The sequence below is a fragment of the Bos indicus x Bos taurus genome, chromosome 15, assembly GCF_003369695.1.
Source record: "Bos indicus x Bos taurus breed Angus x Brahman F1 hybrid chromosome 15, Bos_hybrid_MaternalHap_v2.0, whole genome shotgun sequence".
In the NCBI taxonomy this organism is placed as follows: domain Eukaryota; kingdom Metazoa; phylum Chordata; class Mammalia; order Artiodactyla; family Bovidae; genus Bos; species Bos indicus x Bos taurus.
In genome coordinates, this window is record NC_040090.1 from 36,994,651 (window position 1) to 37,011,217 (window position 16,567).

The 16,567-nt window shown below is 40.1% G+C and overlaps 1 pseudogene; it reads right to left on the bottom strand.

Annotated features, from left to right (window-relative positions):
• Positions 1 to 2,204: 2,204 nt before the first annotated feature.
• On the bottom strand, positions 2,205 to 3,142 carry LOC113904830 (annotated as a pseudogene).
• Positions 3,143 to 16,567: the final 13,425 nt, after the last annotated feature.

The window sequence follows — 16,567 nt, forward strand, 5'->3', positions numbered from 1 at the left end:
AATCTTAATCATCTACAAAAGACTCTTATGAAAATTAAATATTATCATGCATAAAAACTGGAATATTGCAAGCATTCAAAATATTTGAGCTTTTAATTTCATTAATATTACTATAATTATTATCAGTATATCTGGACATTGTAATTATTAGTATCATATTAGGCAAGAGGTGTTGAAGTTGGCCCTTCTGTCTTCTGAGGAACAGTAGGAGATGATGGTGGAAAAATTATTTGGGCAGCCATGAGATAGAGAGAAGTCCTATCAAAGGACATTTATCAAATGACAAATACTGAATCACATCTGTGGCTCTGGCTTGAGAAAATGAGAGCCCGGTCTGGGGGTATGAAGAGCACTATCTTGCAGAGATGTCATTTTTCCTTTCAGACTGTTATTGAGTGTGGTTTTCTTTGGAAGAATCTGCCCCTGGAGCCCAATATCAGCATTGATTTGCAGTTATTTTTATCCCCATAGGGTGGAGCAGTGGATCTCCATTCCTGTTACCAGCTTAATATCAAATTCTTTCATAACTTTGAAAGCTGCCCCTACAGCATCATGTCACATCTCTTCACCTGTCTGCCCTGTAGGACTTCACTCTGTCTCCAGCCCACCGGGTGGTATCCTATACTGCAGGGACTGTATAACTGTCCTTCAGGTGATCCTAAGTTTTCAGACTCAAACATTTGGAGCTGTGCCAATAATTACCTCTTGTCACTCAGAGCTACACCCTCCCATCCAAACATCTTGTGATGCTGGGGCTTAGACTCTAGGACTCTGGGTCAGCTGGATCCCTCTCAGCTTTTACCTACAGAGAGCAACAGACAAAGACTGGAAGGTGGAGGCGGTGGGGGGTGAGGTGGGATACTTGTTCCTTCCCCTTTCATCAGTATCCCTCAGCAATGACTCTTCATTCTGGCATTGAAATTGGTTTTAGCTTCCAGGATTGGTTGGTTGGTTGCTTTGGATTTTGTTTGGGTTAGAGTTTCAGAATTCCCAGAATCAAGTCAGCCTCTCTAAACTCCTTCAGAGATACCAGCATCAGGATAGAGTCCTTGCTCAGAGGTCTCTGTCCCAGCCCTAAGGGCACCTCCGCGGAGCCCTTGTGACACGAGTACCAGTCAGAGGCTGCTCCCCTCCTCAGAGCTGCGAAACCCAGTTCAGCAAGCCCACCGCCAACCTGCTGGCTCCTAATGACCCAACAATTCCCAAGTATAAGGTTCTTCCCTCAGGTACTATCCCTGTGTTACTTCAGCATCCTCTCTTTTTCCCTCTTTTTTTTTTTTTTTTTAAATTTTCATGTGTGAGTCGGACACGACTGAAGTGACTTAGCAGCAGTCCAATACTTATTTAATCAAGTGCTTACTTTAAATTCTCTAAAGGTAATCTGTGAGATTTATTTTCTCCTGAATGAACCCACTTTTATCCACAAACGTGACACTTCGCTCTATCTTTTCACCTTCAACTAGAGCTCTTGAGATGAATCAACAGATAAGACCTGCCTTTCAGTTCACTGCATGTGCCGCTTAAACCCATGGGGACATGGCCAATTTACTGTCCTGATTCCCCAATTTCTTACTCCATTCATATCCACTCTCCCCCCACCTCAAACTATTTCCTCATTCTCTAGACTCCCTGAGGGCAGTGAGGCTGTTGAGGACATAGTAAGAGGTTAGCACTGATTTATTATTATTATGAGTGCTCTTTTCCTATGGTCCTGCAGGTTCTTTGTCACAGGACTCTGTCTTTTCTGAGAACTCATCCCTCTCATAATAGGAGATACAGGCAGGAAATATCCATGGAAATCCAGAAGGACAAAACACAGGCAAGGGTGGGACATTTCTGTAGAAAGACACCAGGCTCTAGAGCCTGGATTTTAATGTCTGCTCTGTCATATATCTGCTATATGTATATATATATGATCTCCAGTAGTTTTTTCTCTTAAAATCATATTTTTTTATACTATGTAAAATGGAAGTAGTAGTAGTAGTAGTAGCTACATGAATGTTGTGAAGATTAAATTGTTTCACTGTAACTGCCCAGGACCAAAGCAGTTGCCCAAGAAAAATGAGTTTCTTCCTCTTGCCTACCCTCTCCTGAGCCAGGCAAGAACAAAGGCAGAAACCAGGGTCAGGCTTTTCTCTAGCTCATGCCTGGGAGAAATCACTGAGAAGGAAGGGCAGATAGAATTCTAAATCTGTTTTATAAATTCACATCCCTCTCTGCAACAGTTTCTGAATTCCTTGCTTTATCTCTTTAGTCCAAACCCCATATACAACAGGGTTCAAGGCAGGGGGTATGAGGTGATGAAGGATATTGAGCAGGATCAGGATGTCCATGGGGACACTTTCTGGCCACATTTGTCAACACAACCAGAAGGATGGTGCTGAAAAAGAGAATGAGGATGAAGTGAGAGCCACACATGCTCAGAGCTTTGACTGCAGCTCCCTCGGCCTTGAACTTGAACACAGCTCTTAAGATGAAGATGTAGAAGATGAAAACGAGGATGAAATCTGAGCCTAGTATCATCCAACCAGCCACAAACTGGTAGATTGTGTTCAGGGTGAAATTGTCACAGGAAATCCTGGACACAGACAGGTTGGCACAAATGCAGTTCTCAGTGACATTTTTCCCACAATAACAAAGCCTGGCAGCAAGAATGGGAATGGGTAGAGTGAGAAGGGCATTTTGTATGACAATGAAGGTACTAGCTTGGCCACAACGTGGTTAGTGAAGATGGATGGGTACCTCAGTGGGTGGCAGATGGCCACATAGCAGTCATAGGCCATGACCAAAAATGCACAGGACTCCATGGGGAGGAAGCTGTTCATGATGAACGTCTGGAGGAAGCAGCAGAGAAGCTGGTGGACCTGAGGTCAAACCAGAAGATGGCCAGGACCTTGGGGATGACAGTGAGGCAGAGCACCATGTCCAGCAGGAAGAGGAGGCTGAGCAAACAGTACATGGGTTCATGAAGAGAGACCTCCAGCCGGATGGTGATCAGGAGAGTGGCATTGGCCCCCAGGACCAGAAGAAAGAGGAGACTGAGGGGCAGGGACAGCCAGTGCTGCCAGCTCTGGTAGTTAGGGAAGCAGATGAGGAGGAATTCAGAGACTAAAGGAGTGGAGTAGTTGCTGAGTGAGGTCATCCAGTGAATCCTGAGCTGAGAAGTCTTGTCTTGACTATTTGCTTGGTCAGATACAAAAGGTAATTTTGTTTAATTGATTTCAAAAATATAGCTCTCACTCTGTAGGTTGCTAATGATATATAGAAGGAGGAAAATTCCAGGCAATATCCTAAAGATAGAGTGGTGGGACTTGACAATTAACGCTGCTGCTGCTAAGTCACTTCAGTCATGTCCGACTCTGTGCAACCCCATAAACGGCAGCCCACCAGGCTCCTCTGTCCCTGGGATTCTCCAGGCAAGAATACTGGAGTGGGTTGCCATTTCCTTCTCTAGACAATTAATGCTACAGTCTATGAAAGAGAAAAAAAGAATCAGTGTAAATGCTAAGATGTGAAAAGAGAATAACGATAGGTAGTAACCTCACAATTTAAAAATGTGCAATAAATTAAGTCAGTGTTGTACCAGTTTAAGAAAACAAAAATGATAATACTGTAAAGGAGAAGTTGCTTTCTCCATGAAAATTTTAAGGAACATAGGATCAACTTGTCAGCTAAGCAAAAGTCTAATAATATGAGAATATGAATGGTCATTAAATTTTATTGAAAGGGTGTCATTAGTGACCTGGACATGGATAATTCATTGGACTGGTGGCAATAGAAACCAGAATGAAAGGAGCTGAAGATTCAATAAGTGAGAAAGTGTAGATAGAGAAGGCTGACTACATAACTAAAAGGCTCATTCAAGCTTGCAGGTAAAGGAAAAGGCAAGACAAGAATGAATCATATTGTAGCATGCCTATTTGGGGAAAGGTTACAAATTCAGATGGAAAGTAAGATAATTGAAGTAGTTGTTTATTAAGAAAGCAACTTTTTTTCTTTACTATTATCATTTCTTTGTAATTTTTTACACATAGATTTTGTACCTCTTTGTCTCCCTCCACCCTACTCTGAAATATCTGAGGACTGACAACATGCACTTTTCACTGATATACATCAACATTCTCTAACGCCCCATAGATTCTTAACAAAAGCCTATTGCTAAAAACTGGACCTTAGTGTTTTACACAGATGGAAAATTTCAAGGAAGGAGAGTGAAAGTGGAGAATTAGCCAGGGTTTCAGTGCTGAAGGAACTTGGAGGAGGGGAAAGGAGAAGCTCTGATCAATACTACAAATGGTGGCTATATTTAAAATGGATAACCAACAAGGACCTACTCAACAGCACAGGGAACTTTGCTCTGTATTATGTAGCAACCTAAATGGGGAAAGAATTTGAAAAAGGATGCAAGTATAACTTGAATTGGCTCAGTGTTAAAGAACCTGCCTGCAACACCAGAGACATGGGTTCGATCCCTGGGTCAGGAAGATCCCCTGGAAAAAGGAATGGCAACCCACTCCAGTTTTCTTGCCTGGAAAATCCCACGGACAGAGGGGCCTGGTGGACTACTGTCCATGAGGTCGCAAAAGAATCAGACATGACTCAGCACAGCACACACACATAATTTGAATCACTTTGCCCAAATCTATCACACTGGTAATCAACTATACTCCAGCATAAGATAAAAAATAAATTAAAAAATTTTAAAGAAAAATGTTTAAAAAAAAATACTACAAATGGTAGTCACTGAGGGTTTTTATGGTGGACTTCAGGGGATGGACAGAGCATGCCACACAATGCATGTTAGAACCTGGAGGCTCATTCACGCCACTGTCTGCAGTGCTGCTCAAGAGCCTGTCCCTTGGTGAATGGTAAAACCCTAGGCTAGGTCTCTGACTTAATAAATATTTTGCCCTTGCCCTAAAACAAACTCAGAATCACTCTATTGTTCCTGCTATGTTAGTACAAATTTTCTTGAATTTCCTTCAGCTTAAAATATTACCAACTTATCCATACAAAATCTCATCTCTCTGCACCCAGCTTTCCTGTTCTTCTTGACCTTCCTCCTCCTCAAGTTTTCTCATCCCTGTTGAGTGCCCTTCTTTGCACTTTGTCCTTTTCTAGCATTGTTTGACATAATATTTATACCTGTTCATGCACCTCCTCAAAGGCTACTTGCTGATCAATTCTCCTCTTTATCTGCTTCTATTCATCACTTGTTCACCATTTACTTGTGAAAGGGTTATTGCCCAAAACTCATCAAGTCCAAGGTACTTGCCTTTAGCCACCCAGTGTTATCACTTGGACTCTAAGCTTATTAAAGTCCAATTCAATTTCTTCACTGTTTAACATTGGATAGCAGGTAGGAGGAGAGAAAATCTGGAATGGGAAAGAAGAAAAGGGAAGCAAATTTCTCGATGTTCTAATAAGTGTAAGTAGTGGTACATGGAATAAAAAATAATTTAAGGACTCTAAAGCTGGATCGACAATATTCACTGGTATATATCAGGCATCTCGCATATACCAGGCATTCTTCTGAGAATATCATATCTATTCATTTATTTCATAGAAACACAATGTCAAAAACAAAACTGAGAGTCTTTCTCAACTCCGTTTCAATTAGCCCTCTGGAGTATCTTATCCAATTCAGGGCACTATGGATTTGGAAATTCTTTGTCAGACTGAGATAAAGTCATAGGAAGTTAAAACATAATAAAAGGCACTGACCCCCTTTGTGGGGTTAAGTAATTGTTACAAAATATAGATGTGTGAAGAGTGAAAAAGTTGGCTTAGGAGGAGGAGCTAAGATGGCGGAGGAATAGGACGGGGAGAACACTTTCTCCCCCACAAATTCATCAAAAGAACATTTTAACGCTGAGTAAATTCCGCAAAACAACTTTTGAATGCTGGCAGAGGACATCAGGCACTGAGAAAAGCAACCCACTGTCTTCTAAAGGAGATTTTTAATTTATGCTTTTTGGTATTTGTTATCAATTTTGTACCTATATCTTCCTTATAATTTCTGTGACTTTGTTTGTTTTTGTTTTTCTCTTCCTTTTCCTTCTTCTTTTCTTTAACATTTATTTTTGAAATTCCAAACTCTAGATTTTTCATTTTTGCTTTTGGGTATTTGTTACCAATTTTGTACCTTTAAGAACCCAATCTTCAGTACCCATTTTTTTACTAGGGAGCGAGATTACTGGCTTGACTGCTCTCTCCCGCTTCGGACTCTCCTTTTTTTCCACCAGGTCGCCTGTGTCTCCTCCCTAACCCCTCTCTACTCTACCCAACTCTGTGAATTTCTGTGTGTTCCAGACGGTGGAGAACACTTAGGGAACTGATTACTGGCTGGATCAGTCTCTCTCCTTTTCATTCCCTCCTTTTATCCTCCTGGCCACCTCTGTCGCCTTCCTCCCTCTTCTCTTCTCTGTATAACTCCGTGAACATCTCTGAGCAGTCCAGTTGTGGAGTGCACATAAGGAAGTGGTTACTGGTTAGCCCGCTCTCTCCTCTATTGATTCCACCTCATCTCATTCGGGTCACCTCTAACTCCCTCCTCCTCTTCTCTTCTCCATGTAATGCTGTGAACCTCTCTGGGTGACTCTCATGGTGGAGAAACTTTTCATTTTTAACCTAGATGTTTTATCAATGGTGCTGTATAGAAGGAGAAGTTTTGAGACTACTGTAAAAATAAGACCTATAACTGGAAGCAGGAGGCTTAAGTCCAAACCCTGAATCCAGGGAACATTAATTGACAGGAGCTCATCAAATGCCTCCATACCTACACTGAAACCAAGCACCACACAAGGGCCAACAAGTTCCAGGGCAAGACATACAAAGCAAATTCTCCAGCAACACAGGAACACAGACCTGAGCTCCAATATACAGGCTGCCCAAAGTCACCCCAAAACCATAGACATATCATAACTCATTACTGGACACCCCATTGCACTCCAGAGAGAAGAAATCCAGCTCCACCCACCAGAACACCAACACAAGCTTCCCTAACCAAGAAACCTTGACAAGCCACCTGTACAAACCCACACAAAGCAAGGAAATGCCACAATAAAGAGAATTCCACAAACTGCCAGAATACAGAAAGGACACCCCAAAATCAGCAATATAAACAAGATGAAGAGACAGAGGAATACCCAGCAGGTAAAGGAACAGGATAAATGCCCACCAAACCAAACAAAAGAGGAAGAGATAGGGAATCTACCTGATAAAGAATTCCGAATAATGATAGTGAAATTGATCCAAAATCTTGAAATTAAAATGGAATCACAGATAAATAGCCTGGAGACAAGGATTTAGAAGATGAAAGAAAGGTTTAACAAGGACCTAGAAGAAATAAAAAAGAGTCAATATATAACGAATAATGCAATAAATGAGATCAAAAACACTCTGGAGGCAACAAATAGTAGAATAACAGAGGCAGAAGATAGAATTAGTGAATTAGAAGATAGAATGGTAGAAATAAATGAATCAGAGAGGAAAAAAGAAAAACAAATTAAAAGAAATGAGGACAATCTCAGAGACCTCCAGGACAATATTAAACGCTACAATATTTGAATCATAGGGGTCCCAGAAGGAGAAGACAAAAAGAAAGACCATGAGAAAATACTTGAGGAGATAATAGTTGAAAACTTCCCTAAAATGGGGAAGGAAATAATCACTCAAGTCCAAGAAACCCAGAGAGTCCCAAACAGGATAAACTCAAGGCGAAACACCCAAAGACACATATTAATCAAATTAACAAAGATCAAACACAAAGAACAAATATTAAAAGCAGCAAGGGAAAAACAACAAATAACACACAAGGGAATTCCCATAAGGATAACAGCTGATCTTTCAATAGCAACTCTCCAAGCCAGGAAGGAATGGCAAGACATACTTAAAGTGGTGAAAGAAAATAACCTACAGCCCAGATTATTGTACCCAGCAAGGATCTCATTCAAATATGAAGGAGAAATCAAAAGCTTTACAGACAAGCGAAAGCTGAGAGAATTCAGCACCACCAAACCAGCTCTCCAACAAATACTAAAGGATATTCTCTAGACAGGAAACACAAAAAGGGTGTATAAACTCGAACCCAAAACAATAGAGTAAATGGCAATGGGATCATACTTATCAGTAATTACCTTAAATGTAAATGAGTTGAATGCCCCAACCAAAGGACAAAGACTGGCTGAATGGATACAAAAACAAGACCCCTACATATGTTGTCTACAAGAGACCCACCTCAAAACAGGGGACACATACAGACTGAAACTGAAGGGCTGGAAAAAGATTTTCCATGCAAATAGAGACCAAAAGAAAGCAGGAGTAGCAATACTCATATCAGATAAAATAGACTTTAAAACAAAGGCTGTGAAAAGAGACAAAGAAGGTCACTACATAATGATCAAAGGATCAATCCAGGAAGAAGATATAACAATTATAAATATATATGCACCCAACATAGGAGCACCACAATATGTAAGACAAACACTAACAAGTATGAAAGGAGAAATTAACAATAACACAATAATAGTGAGAGACTTTAATACCCAACTCACACCTATGGATAGATCAACAGAAAATTAACAAGGAAACACAAACTTTAAATGATACAATAGACCACTTAGACCTAATTCATATCTATAGGACATTTCATCCCAAAACAATGAATTTCACCTTTTCCTCAAGCGCACACGGAACCTTCTCCATGATAGATCACATCCTGGGCCATAAATCTAGCCTTGGTAAATTCAGAAAAATAGAAATCATTCCAAGCATCTTTTCTGACCACAATGCAGTAAGATTAGATCTCAATTACAGGAGAAAAACTATTAAAAATTCCAACATATGGAAGCTGAACAACACACTGCTGAATAACCAACAAATCACAGAAGAAATCAAAATTTGCATATAAACAAATGAAAATGAAAACACAACAACCCAAAACCTATGGGACACTGTAAAAGCAGTCCTAAGGGGAAAGTTCATAGCAATACAGGCATACCTCAAGAAACAAGAAAAAAGTCAAATAAATAACCTAACTCTACACCTAAAGCAACTAGAAAAGGAAGAAATGAAGAACCCCAGGGTTAGTAGAAGGAAAGAAATCTTAAAAATTAAGGCAGAAATAAATGCAAAAGAAACAAAAGAGACCATAGCAAAAATCAACAAAGCCAAAAGCTGGTTCTTTGAAAGGATAAATAAAATCGACAAACCATTAGCCAGACTCATCAAGAAACAAAGGGAGAAAAATCAATAAAATTAGAAATGAAAATGGAGAGATCACAACAGACAACACAGAAATACAAAGGATCAGAAGAGACTACTACCAGCAATTATATGCCAATAAAATGGACAACGTAGAAGAAATGGACAAATTCTTAGAAAAGTACAACTTTCCAAAACTGGGCCAGGAAGAAATAAAAAATCTTGACAGACCCATCACAAGCACGGAAATTGAAACTGTAATCAGAAATCTCCAGCAAACAAAAGCCCAGGTCCAGATGGCTTCACAGCTGAATTCTACAAAAATTTAGAGAAAAGCTAAATTTCTACCTATCCTACTCAAACTCTTCCAGAAAACCACAGAGAAAGGTAAACTTCCAAACTCATTCTATGAGGCTACCATCACCCTAATACCAAAACCTGACAAAGATGCCACAAAAAAAAAAAAAAAAAACCTACAGGCCAATATCACTGATGAACATAGATGCAAAAATCCTTAACAAAATTCTAGCAATCAGAATCCAACAACACATTAAAAAGATCATACACCATGACCAAGTGGGCTTTATCCCAGGGATGCAAGGATTCTTCAATATCCACAAATCAATCAATGTATACACCACATTAACAAATTGAAAAATAAAAGCCATATTATTATCTCAATAGATGCAGAGAAAGCCTTTGACAAAATTCAACATCCATTTATGATAAAAAAAAAACTCTCCAGAAAGCAGGAATAGAAGGAACATACCTCAACATAATAAAAGCTATAGATGACAAACCCACAGCAAACATTATCCTCAATGGTGAAAAATTGAAAGCATTTCCTCTAAAGTCAGGAACAAGACAAGGGTGCCCACTTTCACCATTACTATTCAACATAGTTTTGGAAGTTTTGGCCACAGCAATCAGAGCAGAAAAAGAAATAAAAGGAATCCAAATGGGAAAAGAAGAAGTAAAACTCTCACTGTTGCAGATGACATGATCCTCTACATAGAAAGACTCCACCAGAAAATTACTAGAACTAATCAATGAACATAGTAAAGTTGCAGGATATAAAATCAACACACAGAAATCCCTTGCATTCCTATACACTAATAATGAGAAAATAGAAAGAGAAATTAAGGAAACAATTCCATTCACCATTGCAATGAAAAGCATAAAATACGTTGGAATATATCTACCTAAAGAAACTAAAGATATATATATAGAAAACTATAAAACACTGGTGAAAGAAATCAAAAAGGACATGGAGTAGAAGGATCAATATAGTGAAAATGACTATACTACCCAAAGCAATTTATAGATTCAATGCAATCCCTATTAAGCTACCAACAGTATTCTTCACAGAGCTAGAAGAAATAATTCCACAGTTTGTATGGAAATACAAAAAAACCTCGAATAGCCAAAGCTATCTTGAGAAAGAAGAATGGAACTGGAGGAATCAACCTGCCTGACTTCAGGCTCTACTACAAAGCCACAGTCATCAAGACAGTATGGTACTGGCACAAAGACAGAAATATAGATCAATGGAAAAAAAAATAGAAAGCCCAGAGATAAATCCACGCACATATGGACACCTTATCTTTGACAAAGGAGGCAAGAATATACAATGGATTAAAGACAATCTCTTTAACAAGTGGTGCTAGGAAAACTGGTCAACCACTTGTAAAAGAATGAAACTAGAGCACTTTCTAACACCATACACAAAAATAAACTCAAAATGGATTAAAGATCTCAACGTAAGACCAGAAACTATAAAACTCCTAGAGGAGAACATAGGCAAAACACTCTCCGACATACATCACAGCAGGATCCTCTATGACACACCTCCCAGAATATTGGAAATAAAAGCAAAAATAAACAAATCGGACCTAATTAAACTTAAAAGCTTCTGCACAACAAAGGAAACAATAAGCAAGGTGAAAAGACAGCCTTCAGAATGGGAGATCAGATCAGATCAGTCGCTCAGTCATGTCCGACTCTTTGCAACCCCATGAATCGCAGCACGCCAGGCCTCCCTGTCCATCACCAACTCCCGGAGTTCACTGAGACTTACGTCCATCGAGTCAGTGATGCCATCCAGCCATCTCATCCTCTGTCGTCCCCTTCTCCTCCTGCCCTCAATCCCTCCCAGCATCAGAGTCTATTCCAATGAGTCAACCCTTCGCATGAGGTGGCCAAAGTACTGGAGTTTAAGCTTCATCATTCTTTCCAAAAAAATCCCAGGGCTGATCTCCTTCAGAATGGACTGGTTGGATCTCCTTGCAGTCCAAGGGACTCTCAAGAGTCTTCTCCAACACCACAGTTCAAAAGCATCAATTCTTCGGCGCTCAGCCTTCTTCACAGTCCAACTCTCACATCCATACATGACCACAGGAAAAACCATAGCCTTGACTAGACGGACCTTTGTTGGCAAAGTAATGTCTCTGCTTTTGAACATGCTACCTAGGTTGGTCATAACTTTCCTTCCAAGGAGTAAGCGTTTTAATTTCATGGCTGCAGTCCATGTGCAGTGATTTTGGAGCCAGAAAAATAAAGTCTGACACTGTTTCCGCTGTTTCCCCATCTATTTCCCATGAAGTGGTGGGACCGGATTCCATGATCTTCGTTTTCTGAATGTTGAAATTAAGCCAACTTTTTCACTCTCCACTTTCACTTTCATCAAGAGGCTTTTGAGTTCCTCTTCAGTTTCTGCCATAAGGGTGGTGTCATCTGCATATCTGAGGTTATTGAGATTTCTCCTGGAAATCTTGATTCCAGTTTGTGTTTCTTCCAGTCCAGCGTTTCTCATGATGTACTCTGCATATAAGTTAAATAAACAGGGTGACAATATACGGCTTTGACGTACTCCTTTTCCTATTTGGAACCAGTCTGTTGTTCCATGTCCAGTTCTAACTGTTGCTTCCTGACCTGCATACAAATTTCTCAAGAGGCAGATCAGGTGGTCTGCTATTCCCATCTCTTTCAGAATTTTCCACAGTTTATTGTGATCCACACAGTCAAAGGCTTTGGCATAGTCAATCAAGCAGAAATAGATGTTTTTCTGGAACTCTCTTGCTTTTTCTATGATCCAGCGGATGTTGGCAATTTGATCTCTGGTTCCTCTGCCTTTTCTAAAACCAGCTTGAACATCAGGAAGTTCACAATTCACATATTGCTGAAGCCTGGCTTGGAGAATTTTGAGCATTACTTTACTAGCATGTGAGATGAGTGCAATTGTGTGGTAGTTTGAGCATTCTTTGGCATTGCCTTTCTTTGGGATTGGAATGATATCTGACCTTTTCCAGTCCTGTGGCCACTGCTGAGTTTTCCAAATTTGCTGGCATATTGAGTGCAGCACTTTCACAACATCATCTTTCATGATTTGGAATAGCTCAACTGGAATAGCAAATGAAGCAACAGACAAACAACTAATCTCAAAAATATACAAGCAACTCCTACAGCTCAACTCCAGAAAAATAAACGACCCAATCAAAAAATGTGCCAAAGAACTAAATAGACATTTCTCCAAAGAAGACATGCAGATGGCTAACAAACACATGAAAAGATGCTCAACATCACTCATTATCAGAGAAATGCAAATCAAAACCACTATGAGGTATCATTTCACGCCAGTCAGAATGACTGTAATCCAAAAGTCTACAAGCAATAAATGCTGGAGAGGGTGTGGAGAAAAGGGAACCCTCTTACACTGTTGGTGGGAATGCAAACTAGTACAGCCACTATGGAGAACACTGTGGAGATTCCTTAAAAAAACTGGAAATAGAACTGCCTTATGACCCAGCAATCCCACTGCTGGACATACACACTGAGGAAACCAGAAGGGAAAGAGACACGTGTACCCCAATGTTCATTGCAGCACTGTTTATAATAGCCAGGACATGGAAGCAACTAGATGCCCATCAGCAGATGAATGGATAAGAAAGCTGTGGTACATATACATAATGGAGTATTACTCAGCCATTAAAAAGAATACATTTGAATCAGTTCTAATGAGGTGGATGAAACTGGAGCCTATTATACAGAGTGAAGTAAGCCAGAAAGAAAAACACCAATACAGTATACTAACGCATATATATGGAATTTAGAATGATGGTAACAATAACCCTGTATACGAGACAGCAAAAGAGACACTGATGTATAGAACAGTCTTTTGGACTCCGTGGGAGAGGGAGAGGGTGGGATGATTTGGGATAATGGCATTGAAATATGTATAATATCATATATGAAACGAGTCGCCAGTCCAGGTTCGATGCACGATACTGGATGCTTGGGGCTGGTGCACTGGGACGACCCAGAGGGATGGTATGGGGAGAGAGGAGGGTTCAGGATGGGGAACACATGTATACCTCTGGCAGACTCATTTTGATATTTGGCAAAACCAATACAATATTGTAAAGTTAAATAAAATAAAATTTAAAAAAATAATAAAAATTAAAAAAAAAAAGAAAAAGTTGGCTTAAAGCTCAAGATTCAGAAAACTAAGATCATGACATTTGGTCCTATCACTTCATGGCAAATAGATGGGTAAACAGTGGAAACAATGAGAGATTTTACTCTGGGGGGCTCCAAAATCACTGCAGATAGTGATTGCAGCCATGAAATTAAAAGACACTTACTCCTTGGAATGAAAGTTATGACTAACCTAGACAGCATATTAAAAAGCAGAGACATTACTTTGCCAACAAAGGTCCTTCTAGTCAAGGCTATGGTTTTTCCTGTGGTCATGTATGGATGTGAGAGTTGTACTGTGAAGAAAGCTGAGTGCCAAAGAATTGATGCTTTTGAACTGTGGTGTTGAAGTACACTCTTGAGAGTCCCTTGGACTGCAAGGAGATCCAACCAGTCCATCCTAAAGGAAATCAGCCCTGGGTGTTCATTGGAAGGACTGATGCTGAAGCTGAAACTCCAGTACTTTGGCCACTTGATGCGGAGAGCTGACTCATTTGAAAAGACCCAGATGCTGGGAAAGATTGAAGGCAGGAGGAGAAGGGGATGACAGAGGATAAGATAGTTGGATGGCATCACCGACTCAATGGACATGAGTTTGGGTGGGCTCCAGGAGTTGGTGTTGGACAGGGAGGCCTGGCGTGCAGCAGCTCATGAGGTCGCAAAGAGTCAGATACGACTGAACAACTGAACTGAACTGGATAATGTGTGATCTGCAAAGGACATCAATGATAACTTGAAAATATTTGAATGGTTATCTTTGGCAAAAGGGCAAAACCAGAACCATTGGAGAAAAATCTCAGAGAAACTGAGTTTGGTTAAATGTGAAAGAGTTCTGTCAGTCCAAAGAAAGTTATCTGTCTGCAATTTAAACTGCTCTATGGGGACAGAGTTTGGGGAAAACTTCTTCATCGGTTTTTTTTTTTTTTTCCTGAGTCCATGTGCCAGATGTCCAGTGACATACTAATTCAGCATTTGTACACCTTTTATCGCACTGTAGAATTTATAGGCTTCCTCTCTTTCCTGGTCAAGCAAGATGAAAGCCAATTCTCTACTTTCACTAAGTCTCCTAAACAAGAAATGAAATGGGGTCCTCTTCTAGGAAGGCAGAGAGAAGAAAGAAAACTAATTGGCTCCTTATGGATCTGCTTAGGGTTTCTAGATGCTAATGCATCCAAAGTTACCATATCTCTTACCTTGTTATTGCCTTTTTCTTCCTATTTATTGGAGGCTATTAGAAAAGGATCCTTAACTGCCTTGTCATTCTTCATATCTAGATCCAACAGAACCTGTTTTATCTGCCCTTAGCCCTGGAATTTACAGAAGATGTAGAGGGATGAGTCTTTTATGATGTATCAGCTGTAGTAAAACCATGTTGGGAATTTGCTTAATAAATCTTGAGGGTTTTATGAGCTCCTGTTCCGGGCAGGTCATGGTGGAGAGATTTGACAGAATGTGGTCCACTGGAGAAGGGAATGGCAAACCACTTCAGTATTCTTGCCTTGAGAACCCCATGAACAGTATGAAAATGCAAAATGATAGGATACTGAAAGAGAAACTCCCCAGGTCAGTAGGGGCCCAATATGCTACTGGAGATCAGTGGAGAAATAACTCCAGAAAGAATGAAGGGATGGAGCCAAAGCAAAAACAATACCCAGCTGTGGATGTGACTGGTGATAGAAGCAAGGTCCGATGCTGTAAAGAGCAATATTGCATAGGAACTTGGAATGTCAGGTCCATGAATCAAGGCAAATTGGAAGTGGTCAAACAAGAGATGGCAAGAGTGAATGTCGACATTCTAGGAATCAGCGAACTGAAATAGACTGGAATGGGTGAATTTAACTCAGATGACCATTATATATACTACTGCGGGCAGGAATCCCTCAGAAGAAATGGAGTAGCCATCATGGTCAACAAAAGAGTCTGAAATGCAGTACTTGGATGCAATCTCAAAAACGACAGAATGATCTCTGTTCGTTTCCAAGGCAAACCATTCAATATCACAGTAACCCAAGTCTATGCCCCAACCAGTAACGCTGAAGAAGCTAAAGTTGAACGGTTCTATGAAGACCTACAAGACCTTTTAGAACTAACACCCAAAAAAGATGTCCTTTTCATTATAGGGGACTGGAATGCAAAACTAGGAAGTCAAGAAACACCTGGAGTAACAGGCAAATTTGGCCTTGGAATACGGAATGAAGCAGGGCAAAGACTGATAGAGTTTTGTCAAGAAAATGCACTGGTCATAGCAAACACCCTCTTCCAACAACACAAGAGAAGACTCTACACATGGACATCACCACATGGTCAACACCGAAATCAGATTGATTATATTCTTTGCAGCCAAAGATGGAGAAGCTCTATACAGTCAGCAAAAACAAGACCAGGAGCTGACTGTGGCTCAGATCATGAACTCCTTATTGCCAAATTCAGACTTAAATTGAAGAAAGTAGGGAAAACCACTAGACCATTCAGGTATGACCTAAATCAAATCCCTTATGATTATACAGTGGAAGTGAGAAATAGATTTAAGGGCCTAAATCTGATAGATAGAGTGCCTCTTGAACTATGGAATGAGGTTCGTGACATTGTACAGGAGACAGGGATCAAGACCATTCCCATAGAAAAGAAATGCAAAAAAGCAAAATGGCTGTCTAGGGAGGCCTTACAAATAGCTGTGAAAAGAAGAGAAGCGAAAAGCAAAGGAGAAAAGGAAAGATATAAACATCTGAATGCAGAGTTCCAAAAAATAGCAAGAAGAGATAAGAAAGCCTTCTTCAGTGATCAGTGCAAAGAAATAGAGGAAAACAACAGAATGGGAAAGACTAGGGATCTCTTCAAGAAAATCAGAGATACCAAAGGAACATTTCATGCAAAGATGGGCTCGATAAAG